The sequence below is a fragment of the Hyperolius riggenbachi genome, chromosome 9 (assembly GCF_040937935.1).
Source record: "Hyperolius riggenbachi isolate aHypRig1 chromosome 9, aHypRig1.pri, whole genome shotgun sequence".
Classification (NCBI taxonomy): domain Eukaryota; kingdom Metazoa; phylum Chordata; class Amphibia; order Anura; family Hyperoliidae; genus Hyperolius; species Hyperolius riggenbachi.
This window is the reverse complement of record NC_090654.1, coordinates 57643827-57654992: the sequence shown is the minus strand read 5'-3', so window position 1 is coordinate 57654992 and position 11166 is coordinate 57643827. Positions and strand designations below refer to the sequence as shown.

Sequence of the window (11166 nt, the reverse complement as noted above, 5' to 3'; positions counted from 1 at the left end):
TCTGTTGGTCCTCATGTTACATAGAGGTGATAAATTGGCCAATCAAAATGGGATGTGTGTACCACCAGGCTTAACTATGCACTCTTATAAAAGTCTGTTTCTCACACTACAAAAACCCCTATGTGTTTCACCTCCTTAAATGGAGGCTTTGTCGGGGGTGCAGTACAAGGGATTGATAAAGTGCTAATGCATAAAGTGAAAGTTCAGTGCATGATCACATCAAAACAGTATGCAATATCAATGCAGTGGCCTTTCAGATCCAGATACTCTGGGTTTTTGCAGTGTGGGAAATGGTCTTAAGTAGCCCATACACTGGGTCGAATTCCCACCGATACACAGCAGATTCCATCACTGTGATCGAATCTGCTGTGAAATCGCTAATGCAAACGACCGATTGACATTTGACTTCAGTCGATCGGTCCCGGCGGAAAATTTAGCTCGATCGTTGGCTGGTCAGGTGCGCGTCGCTATCGGTGTTCAATTGGCGACGACTGACGCAGCATAGCGGCAGCAATAACATCACCTGTCTGTTCGGTGCGACTCCCTGGGGTCCATGCTGTCTCACTTTCTGCTCTGTTTCCTCTTCCCTTCCTGTCGCGCCTGTGACTAGCCGAAGTACAAACAGTAGAGCGCCCACAACTCTATGAACTCCCGCTAGTCACAGGAAGGGAAGAGGGGAAGAAGTGAGAGCACGGATCCTGGGGACTTGCGCCAGCCGGACAGCTGATGTTATTAATGCTGTCCAGGGGAGCCCGAATGTGGGGAGGCCCAGGGGCAGCGAGGCAGGCGGCGGCTCCACAGGTTTTGAATCGACTTCATGCTGAAATCGATTCAAACCTGTGTGCAGTGTATGGGCAAAATGATATCCCTCTTTGATCAGATTAGTTTAGAGAGGGATCTATCTGTTGGTCGATCTGGTGGCCATCTATTACTGTATGGCCACCTTTAGTGTGTATAGTGGGTTAATCCGTAATAGGAATGACAGCTTGGGCGCTGTCAGAAGTAGCTGGAAGCCCAATTACATTTTTCCCCCACTATTCACGGTGACATGGACTGGGAATAGTATTTAACGCTGGGTGTGCAGTTTGTCGGCTGTACCCTGCGCCCAAATCTGACAGCTTATTTATACAGTATGTATGCATGTAATGTCCTTGTACCAGTGACCACAGGCACCTTGGTAGGTCCGAGCAGTTATGGCAGCACAACTAGGACCTGCATGGTAAGTGATTTTAATATTTAAAGAAGAACTCCAGTGAAAATAATGTAATAAAAAAAAAGTGCTTCATTTTTACAATAATTATGTATAAATGATTTAGTCAGTGTTTGCCCATTTTAAATCCCTGATTTATATTCTGACATTTATCACATGGTGACATTTTTACTGCTGGCAAGTGATGTAGCTGCTGTTTGGTAGTTGGAAATGGCTGTAAATAGCTATTTCCCACAATGCAACAGGGTTCACAGACAGGAAACTGCCAAGAGTAGGTACTCAGAATTTCTTTGTGGGGGGGTTTCACCACAATATCAGCCATACAGCGCCCCCTTATGGTCTGTTTGTGAAAAAGAATAGATTTCTCATGTAAAAGGGGGTATCAGCTACTGATTGGAATAAAGTTTAATTCTTGGTCGGAGTTTCTCTTTAAGCTACAAAGGGTCAACTGTGCTAGCTGCCCACTTGGTAAATACGGACCAGACGATTCACTGAAGACTATGTAAAGTTAGCCATACACATACTGATTGTTTTAATCAATTTCTGGTTGATTCAGAAATGGAGGAGGGAAAATGCACTACACAACGTACACAACATGTATATTGCACTTTTCTCCTGGTGGATTCAAAGCACCAGAGCTACAGCCACTAGGGCGCGCTGCAGTAGCAGTGTTGGGGAGTCTTGCCCAAGGTCTCACTGTATGGGTGCTGGCTTACTGAGCAGGAAGAGCAAAGATTTGATACCAAGTCCTCTATGTCAGAGGCAGAGAGCTTTTAACCATTACACTATCCAGACAACAGAATAAATACCATGTGGATAGCAAGTACACCGCCAGATCCGGCTACTTGTTTTTTATGTAACAGCTGTGGCAAAAGCTTCACTTTCACAAGGCAGCATGATTTTATATGTTTATCTTTCATGCTGAGCAATCTCTGGGGGCAGCCCAAACAGACAGCAGGAAAAGGTGAGGCTGGTGACATCATCACAAGACAAAGGCCTCAATTCACTAAGTAAGTGCTGCTGGCATAGTGACACAGTGGTGGCTGCTGCTGGCACATTAGGGGCACTGGGTTGGCTGCTGCTGGCACATTAGGGGCAATGGGGAGGCTGCTGCTGGCACATTAGGGGCAATGGGGAGGCTGCTGCTGGCACATAAGGGGCGCCAGTGTGGCTGCTGCTGGCACATTAGAGACTGCTGCTGGCACATTAGGGGCACTGGGGTGGCTGCTGCTGGCACATAAGGGGCGCCAGGGTGACTGCTGCTGGCACATTAGAGACTGCTGCTGGCACATTAGGGGCACTGGGTTGGCTGCTGCTGGCACATTAGGGGCACTGGGGTGGCTGCTGCTGGCACATTAGGGGCAATGGGGAGGCTGCTGCTGGCACATAAGGGGCGCCAGTGTGGCTGCTGCTGGCACATTAGAGACTGCTGCTGGCACATTAGGGGCACTGGGGTGGCTGATGCTGGCACATAAGGGGCACCAGTGTGGCTGCTGCTGGCACATTAGAGACTGATGCTGGCACATAAGGGGCACTGGGGTGGCTGATGCTGGCACATTAGGGGCACTGGGGTGGCTGATGCTGGCACATTAGGGGCACTGGGGTGGCTGATGCTGACACATAAGGGGCACAGTGGTGGCTGCTGATAGCACATTAGAGACTGCTGCTGGCACATAACGGGCACAGTGGTGGCTACATCTGGAAAATTAGGGGCAAAGTGATGTGACTGATGTGTTAGTAAGGCTGTATGATAAAAAAGAGGGGTCTACATGTACCAGCAAGAGTATAAGATGACAGAGCTCCACAAGGACTGTCAGTAATGATGTACATCAGACAGGGGTACAGAGGTGTCTCCATGTGTCAGAATCTGTGTTTGATGACAGGCTGGGAGAGATGGGGAGGTATGATGGTGAATGTCAGTAAGACCACCACAGTGACTGACAGGCACAGTACACATAGTACTCACGTTATGTGGTCTATATTGCTGAAGTGATGCACAGGCAGCAGAGGGCACCCCCAGCACAGCCAGACCGGACGGCTCCTTCCCTGAGGGAATCATTGCATCACATGTCCTCAACTTGTAAGCAGCCAGCAACATTTCAAAAAAGCTACAGTCCAGTCTGCAGGATTTATCCCAGGAAACAGCGCTGCAGCCATCATTCCAGTCACCAGTGGCCCCAACCGTCCCGTTTTCATCGGGACGGTCCGGATTTGGGGGGCCCCTCCCGCCATCCCACGCTACCCCCCCCCCCCCTTGTGTCCTGGCCGCTGGGCAAGGGGGAAAAAAACCTTATCGAGGCACCAGCCCCGGGGATGCATTATGCTATGTGGGATGGGTGGCCGCTATTTCTCCCTCCCTCCCTCCTAATGTGCCCCCCAATGTCCCCCCTGCAGAGATAAATGCGCAGCAGCGGAGCGGCCTGTCATTATTGCCTCTCCGTCTACCGGCATCTGGCTCTTCTAGACTTCCGGCTTCCTGTGACGTCACAGGAAGCCGAGAAGACAAGATGAGGTCCCGGTAGTCGGAGAGGCATTGGTAAGATTTATGACAGGCCGCTCCGCTGCTGCGCATTTATCTCTGTAGGGGGGACACTGGAGGGCACATTAGGAGGGAGGGAGAAATAGCGGCCACCCATCCCAAATAGCATACGGCATCCCCCGCGGCTGGTCCCTCGATCAGGTTTTTCTCTCCCCTCCTCCCCACCCACGAGCACCCTCACGCTCCCCCCCCCCCTTTCAGTAGTAAAATTTATTAATAATAAAATACAAATATTTATTTTTTTAAAAATGGTGGCCGTGACTAGGGATTTTTGGGATGTGGTTAGGGGGTGTGGCCTGTGTCCCGTTTTGTGAAGTTGAAATGTTAGGAGGTATGAGTGACCTCCTCCACCACACAGAAAGTACTCTGCAGCCAGCCAATACAACAGGACAGGAAGCACAATACAGGAAGCACTATGCAGCCAGCATGTGGAGCTAAGGGGCAGCTTAAAAATACTGCATCTGCGCATGTGCTAAGCCTCCAGGGGACATGTCACGTGATGCAATGTAATTCTACACGATTTTGATACTGAGCATGCGCGGCAGCGTAATCCTTAGGGCCCATTTCCACTATAACGAATTCGCATGCGTTTTTCGCATGCGAATTTGCATAGCAATACAAGTGAATGGGACTGTTTCCACTTGTCAGGATTCCTTTGCGTTTTTCTGTGCAGAATAAATTTGCATGGCAGAGCCATCAGAATTCGCATACCGCTATGCGAATCGCATACAATGTATTTCATAGGAAATTCACATGCGGTTTGGGTATGCGAATTTTCATGCGAATTCGCATAGAAACAATGGAAAATCACACCAGCACTGCCATGGTTAAATTCGCATACATATGAAAATTCGCATAGATCCACATGCGAAATTCGTATCCGCATGCAAATTTTTCCCGCAACAATTCCCACCGCACAAGTGGAAATGCAGCCCTAGAGCAGCGTGATCAGACACAACACTGATATGCACACGCCAGTCACTCACATAACATCCTCCTGTTTCACACACTCGTCCTTCCATTCTCTCTGGCTGCTTGCAGGAGATTACCACATGTGGGGCGGGGCCAATACGGAGGGAAAAAGAAACTGGCGACATCATTGGCCAATGGGAGGGACAAAGGCTGAGGCTAGGCTGCACTGATTGGTTTAGCAGGGCTGAGGGGCGGGATTGTCTTGTCTGCAGGCATATTTATGGGCATTGCAGCTATTCATACTGAAATCCCAGACACAGAAAAAATAACACTATTTATAGAAAGTTTTTTAATTAACAGGTGGTTGGCAATGTGTTATGGGTGGGGTTTGGCGCTTACATCATCATCATCATCATCTAGCTCAGCCTGCAGCTATCCTTATTGGCTGAGGCTGAGCCTGTCACACGAAACCCCGCCCTGACCAATCACTGGCAGGGGGCGTGGAATTTATGTGAAAAGGTGGGAGCTTTGAGTAGTACTTCCATACTGTGCATGGGTATCAGCTGATCTAGTCTGGCTGGAGCACTCACAGCTTGCCTCCCTCCCTCCATTCTGCCTGCCATCCTTTGCCTCCTCCACCAGGGCCAGCAGCAGAAGCCAGCCTCATGCCTCCTCCTCCTCCACCAGGGCCAGCAGCAGAAGCCAGCCTCCTGCCTCCTTCTCCACCAGGGCCAGCAGCAGAAGCCAGCCCCATGCCTCCTCCTCCTCCACCAGGGCCAGCAGCAGAAGCCAGCCTCCTGTCCCAGCTGTCCTCACAGTAAGTAGCTGAGCTCACTCACTTGCTTTTAAATGAAACTTAAAGGATACCCAAACTGAAATGTGACCTAATGAGATAGACATGTCTATGTACACTATGCTGTGTTCCTTTTTTCTTTCTCTGCCTGAAAGAGTTAAATATAAGGTATGCAAGTGGCTGACTCAGTCCTGACTCAGACAGGAAGTGACTACAGTGTGACCCTCACTGATAAGCAATCCCAACTATAAAACACTTTCCTAACAGAAAATGGCTTCTGAGAGCAAGAAAGAGGTAAAAAAGGGGAATTTCTTATCAGTTAGGGTCACACTGTAGTCACTTCCTGACTGAGTCAGCCACTTACATACCTGATATGTAACTCTTTTCAGGCAGAGAAAGGGGAAAAAAAGGAACACAGCATAGTTATTTGTGTGCTAGGCACTGTACATACACATGTCTGTCTCATTATGTCACATTTCAGTTCGGGTATCCTTTAACTGAGAGGGATATGGATGTTTCCTTTTAAACAATACCAGTTGCCTGGCAGTCCTGCCGATCTTTGGCTGCAGTAGTGTCTGAATCTCACACCTGAAACAAGTATGCAGCTAATCCAGTCTGACTTCAGTCAGAGCACCTGATCTGCATGCTTGTTGAGGGGCTGTGGCTAACAGTATTAGAGATACAGGATCATCAGGAGAGGTAGGCAACTGGTATTTTAAAAGAAAAAATCCTTATCAGTTTAGGTTCCCTTTAAACAATACCGGTTTCTTGGCTATCCTGCTTATCCTCTGCCTGTAATCTTTTTAGCTATTGACCCTGAACAAGCATGCAGCATATCAGGTGTTTCTGACATTGTCACTTCTGAACAGATTATCTGATGCTTGTTTCTGGTGTGATTCAGTCACTACTGCAACCAAATGGATCAGCTGTATAGCAAAGCAAATGGTATTGTTTAAAGGGAAAATACTTTTTGCAGCCTCCATATCTCTTGTTGCAGTTGTCCTTTTAAATTATAGATGAGGCAAAGCCAAGGTGAGCAGGATATGGAGGCTGACCTGTTTAAATAATGCACATTTCCTGGCTGTCCTGCTGTCTTTATGACTGATATTGTGGTTTCACCCCTCCCACAGTGTGATGCCATCATGATATGGTCCTGACAGTTTGCTGTCTGTGATCCTCATTGCATTGAGGGAAATTATGGCTTCCTATTGCCAAGCAAGCAATATCTCCCTCTGTGCATAGAACTCTCTAACATTCCATACAGATCACCTGGCAGAACTAAAGCCTCCAGTGATAAATTTCAGAATAAAAATCAGAGAGAGGAAAGATTTTATCATGGGCAGACGCTTACTAAATATTCTATAATAAATGAATCTTGTAAACAATAAGCAATTTAATTCATTTGTCTTTTACAGTTCATTTAAATCAGTTTAGCTTTACTTACCTGGAGCCTCCTTCAGTGCTGAAAGTCTGTGTAGTCCTCCCTGCAGTTCTGCTGTCACGTGTGTGTGTGTGTGTGTGTGTGTGTGTGTGTGTGTGTGTGTGTGTGTGTGTGTGTGTGTGTGTGTGTGTGTGTGTGTGTGTGTGTGTGTGTGTGTGTGTGTGTGTGTGTGTGTGTGTGTGTGTGTGTGTGTGTGTGTGTGTGTGTGTGTGTGTGTGTGTGTGTGTGTGTGTGTGTGTGTGTGTGTGTGTGTGTGTGTGTGTGTGTGTGTGTGTGTGTGTGTGTGTGTGTGTGTGTGTGTGTGTGTGTGTGTGTGTGTGTGTGTGTGTGTGTGTGTGTGGCCTTGCCTGGGAGCATTCTATGCAGTACTATTGCGCATAACACTCCTGGCCACAAGCGGGACCATGAACGGTGCAGCCATGCACCCATACATGCACAGAAGCCGCTGACCCATACGGAGTGGTGATGCTTGTGCTGCCTTGCCTGGGAGCATTCTATGCAGTACTATTGCGCAGAACACTCCTGGCCACAAGCGGGACCATGAGCGGTGCAGACATGCACCCATACATGCACAGAAGCCGCTGACCCATACGGAGTGGATGAATGGGTGACAGCAGAACTGCGGCGAGGGACACAGACTTCTCGGGGCTGCAGGAAGTCCCAGGTAAAGCTACACTGATTTCATTTGCCTCATGTTTCCTTCACGTGCACCTGTAGAATTTTTTTTTTTTTTTTTTTTTTTTTTTTATTCTTTGCCAAAATGAACCTCCCCATAAGGGAGGTTTGGAACTCAGTATGCTGATGGGGGTTTGGGGAGCACAACTTCTTACCTGTAGTACTGTTCATGTAGCCCCTTGTCCCTGTGATGGTTGCCAGCTGTAGCTTGCCGCACCTAAAAGAATTCTGCTGTAGAGTGTGCTCCTGGCCGCAATGCATACTACAGCTCCCAGTATATATTGCCGCTTGCATCTCCTGGCATGCATTATAGCCGGGGCTGTGGCTTTACAGTAGGATTCTGGTTGGTTGGGATAGTGAACATCACATGGAATGGAGGCTTTACGAGTAGCCCCCAGTAGGTAAGCAATGGTGTAACCCCTGGCCTCCCAACAGCATACTGAGTTGCAAACCTCACTTATGGCGGGGTTCATTAAACCCCCCCCCCCCCCCCGTTTTGTTTTTTTTCCTTCTGTACTGATCCTCGGTGTTCTTGCAAGTGTACAAGCATTTATACTTGGGGCTTCCTCTAGCCCCTTGAAGCTTGTGGGCTCCCTCGCTGACCTCCTGGGCTGCTTTGTTCCTCCGCTGGCTGGAATGGGTAAAGCCATGACTGGGCGCAGTCATGATCCAATGTGTATATATGGGTGCGTGGGCCCCTCCCCCATGGTGCTTCTGTGGCCAGTAGCACACTGTACCTGCGCAGAATGCTCCTAGCCCCAGGAATATGATCAAGAATGTGCATGGCTGCAGATTTCCAGCACTCCCAGACTACCGAGCTAAACAGTGGAAAAATGGGCGGGACTGGGAGGATAATGAGGAATCCCACAGCCAATAGGGGGCCCAGTAGCATAGCCCCCAACCGTCCCGGATTGGTCGGGATTCTCCCGATTTGGGGGGGCCCTCCCGCTGTCCCGGGCCCCCCCTCTTGAATCCCGGCCGGCTGGGCAGATAATGGAGGCGGAAAAACTGATCGAGGCTCCAGCCGCGGTAATGAGGCATGCGGGAGCTTCACTGCTTCCTCCCTCCCTCTCTCTGAATACCCCCCTATGTATGTCTGTGTCCCCCCCCCTCCTGTAGGCAGAGTGAGCGCAGCGGAGCGGGCAGTCGGGTCCTCTTACCGCTGGCTGATGCACGCGTACACTGTCTCTGGCATCCGACCTCCATGTGCTTCCTGTTTACTATGACGTCACAGGAAGCACATGGAGGTCCGATGCCAGAGAGACAGTACGCGCGGCGTGCATCAACGGTAAGAGAACCCGACTGCCTGCTCCGCTGCGCTCACTCTGCCTACAGGAAGGGGAGGGGGGCACACAGACATACATAGGGGGGTATTCAGAGAGAGGGAGGGAGGGAGGAAGCAGTGAAGCTCCCGCATGCCTCATTACCGCGGCTGGAGCCTCGATCAGTTTTTCCGCCTCCATTATCTGCCCAGGCAAGCCCCCCCCCAACCTAAAAGTGGCACCCTCCTCCCCACTAGTGTTGGGCGAACATCTAGATGTTCGGGTTCGGGCCGAACAGGCCGAACATGGCCGCGATGTTCGGGTGTTCGACCCGAACTCCGAACATAATGGAAGTCAATGGGGACCCGAACTTTTGTGGTTTGTAAAGCCTCCTTACATGCTACATACCCCAAATTTACAGGGTATGTGCACCTTGGGAGTGGGTACAAGAGGAAAAAAAAATTAGCAAAAAGAGCTTATAGTTTTTGAAAAAATCGATTTTAAAGTTTCAAAGGGAAAACTGTCTTTTAAATGCGGGAAATGTCTGTTTTCTTTGCACAGGTAACATGTTTTTTGTCGGCATGCAGTCATAAATGTAATACATATAAGAGGTTCCAGGAAAAGGGACCGGTAACGCTAACCCAGCAGCAGCAGACGTGATGGAACAGGAGGAGGGTGGCGCAGGAGGAGAAGAAGGCCACGCTTTGTGAGACACAACAACCCCGGCCTTGCATGAGGGCAAGAAGCGTGCGGATAGCAGGCTTTGTACCGCCATGCAGTCATAAATGTAATAAAGATAAGTGGTTCAATAAACAGGGACCACGCGGCAACGCTAACCCAGCAGCAGCAGACGTGATGGAACAGGAGGAGGCGCAGGAGGAGAAGGCCACGCTTTGTGAGACACAACAACCCAGGCCTTGCATGAGGGCAAGAAGCGTGCGGATAGCATGCTTTGTACCGCCATGCAGTCATAAATGTAATAAAGATAAGTGGTTCAATAAACAGGGACCACGCGGCAACGCTAACCCAGCAGCAGCAGACGTGATGGAACAGGAGCAGGCGCAGGAGGAGAAGGCCACGCTTTGTGAGACACAACAACCCAGGCCTTGCATGAGGGCAAAAAGCGTGCGGATATAGCAGCAATGCTTTTTGCCGCCATGCAGTCATAAATGTAATACAGATGAGAGGTTCAATAAACAGGGCCCGGAAACGCAACACCATCCCAGATGTTCATTGGTCATGTTACTTGGTTGGGGTCCTGGAGTGTTGCGTAGTCATTTCCAATCCAGGATTGATTCATTTTAATTTGAGTCAGACGGTCTGCATTTTCTGTAGAGAGGCGGATACGCCGATCTGTGACGATGCCTCCGGCAGCACTGAAACAGCGTTCCGACATAACGCTGGCTGCCGGGCAAGCCAGCACCTCTATTGCGTACATTGCCAGTTCGTGCCAGGTGTCTAGCTTCGATACCCAATAGTTGAAGGGTGCAGATGGATGGTTCGACACAGCTACGCCATCTGACATGTAGTCCTTGACCATCTTCTCCAGGCGATCGGTGTTGGAGGTGGATCTGCACGCTTGCTGTTCAGTGGGCTGCGGCTGCATGGGTGTCAGAAAATTTTCCCACTCCAAGGACACTGCCGATACCATTCCCTTTTGGGTACTAGCTGCGGCTTGCGTTGTTTGCTGCCCTCCTGGTCGTCCTGGGTTTGCGGAAGTCAGTCTGTTGGCGTACAACTGGCTAGAGGAGGGGGAGGATGTCAATCTCCTCTCTAAAGTCTCCACAAGGGCCTGCTGGTATTCTTCCATTTTGACCTGTCTGACTCTTTCTTCAAGCAGTTTTGGAACATTGTGTTTGTACCGTGGATCCAGAAGGGTATAAACCCAGTAATTGGTGTTGTCCAGAATGCGCACAATGCGTGGGTCACGTTCAATGCAGTCTAGCATGAATTGAGCCATGTGTGCCAGAGTCCTACCAGAATCCTCATCATCCTCTTGTGAGCGTTGTGATAGTTGTTGTGATGCATCATAGTCGTCACCTTCCTCCTGGTCTGCTTCTGCTGACCATTCGCGTTGAATTGTGGAAGTCCAACGTGCACCGCTCTGGCCCTCGTCAGTGGTGGCATGAAATTCCTGCTCCAACTCCAGCTGTTCCTCCTCCTCTTCTTCGTCATAGCTGCTGGGGCCAGCGTTCCCTGAGGCGGATGGCCTGATGTTGGTACCATCACGCTGATCGTTTTCTCCTTCAGATTCCCCCAGTTGCATCATGACAGCTGTTTCCTTGATTTTTAACATCGACCTCTTCAGTAAACACAGCAGTGGTATGGTAATGC

The 11166-nt window shown here is 49.7% G+C and overlaps 1 long non-coding RNA gene across 3 annotated transcripts in view; it reads left to right on the top strand.

Moving 5' to 3' along the window:
* The first annotated feature begins 5065 nt into the window (after positions 1 to 5065).
* LOC137532394 (uncharacterized) overlaps positions 5066 to 11166 on the top strand; it is a 95339-nt gene continuing 89238 nt past the window's right edge. For 2 of the 3 annotated variants that reach the window (XR_011023916.1, XR_011023914.1), the window contains exon 1: positions 5066 to 5478. This is a non-coding gene — a long non-coding RNA (uncharacterized lncRNA). The remainder of the gene's footprint in view (positions 5479 to 11166) is intronic. The other variant, XR_011023915.1, reaches the window with a different exon arrangement.